Here is a 1228-nt window from a genome sequence, read left to right as displayed (position 1 = left end):
ATTTATTACAAGGCAAGTCTTTTTCTGTTTTTTCTTTTTCCAGATTTATTTCAAAACTTAGTTTCAAATAATTTTAGAATAACGATGAACGTGTACAAGTCCGACGTACATCATTAGCTGAATTTACGGGACTCGAAACTTACGTCAATCAAAAGAAAAAGTAATCACATTTTCATTTTTCTTTTTACAATTTAATTTTTCAACCTTTGACAATTATTGATCAATTTTTGAAAAATTAATTAAATCAAAAGCAAAACGGAGGTAATTTTTTTTTCTCACATACTAATATCAATTTTTATATGTTCTGAAATTATTTGAAATATTTGCATAAAATTAAACTTTTAAATTTTGAATATGTTTGATATATTAGCAAAAAATGCACCCATACATTCCAATATGATTCTATTAAAAGTTTTTATAATTCTATGGATTTTACTAGAGAATAAAATCCAGTGAAATAAAATGAAAATTTTAATTAATTAATTCGAAACTTAAATTACTTATATCTTCGTTTTACATTTTTTTGAATAAAAACTAAGCAAATTTTTAAAAATGATGAAAATCCAACTTGCTTTCAATCAAATTCAAATATTTGGCGAAAAAAAATTAAAGTAAATATGAATGAAAAAAAACAAGAAAATTACAAAATGAATAAATTTAAAAATATTAATAATCACTGTATTATTGTTAAATAACATAAAATGATATTTCTTCCTTTTTTCGAAAAAAAAATATATATATATATATAATATGTTTAAGGTGAAATTATAATTTTTTAAAAAAGGAAACATTTTTTTCAAATTAAAATTTTTTTTGCCTCATTAAAATGTTATTTAAAATTATTATTTTCTTTTAAATCATTAATTAATTCCTACAATCATTGGCATTATCATTTGGCAGTAATATGTATTTTTAATACTTGTTTAAAAATTTTATAAAATATTTTATAAAATTTTCAAAAAAAAATTATACAAATAATATTTTGAACAAAAAAAAAAAAAAAAAATGCAATGGAAATGGGGAAAGAGAAATTTGATGATTAATTACAGTTTCGTCGTTTTCTATAAAAATATTTTCTTTAAGTGAATACGAATATGTAATATGCAATATGTAATAGCACTTTTTGAATGATTGATTATCATTGCTTATCAGTAGCTAAATTGTAATTAAGCATATTCATTACTAATAGAACAACTTTCGTTGGCTTTACAATGAATCCATTAATGGG

This window comes from Loa loa, assembly GCF_000183805.2.
Source record: "Loa loa unplaced genomic scaffold supercont3.926, whole genome shotgun sequence".
NCBI lineage: Eukaryota > Metazoa > Nematoda > Chromadorea > Rhabditida > Onchocercidae > Loa > Loa loa.
The sequence above is the reverse complement of the archived record's forward strand: the minus strand, read 5'-3'. Positions refer to the sequence as shown.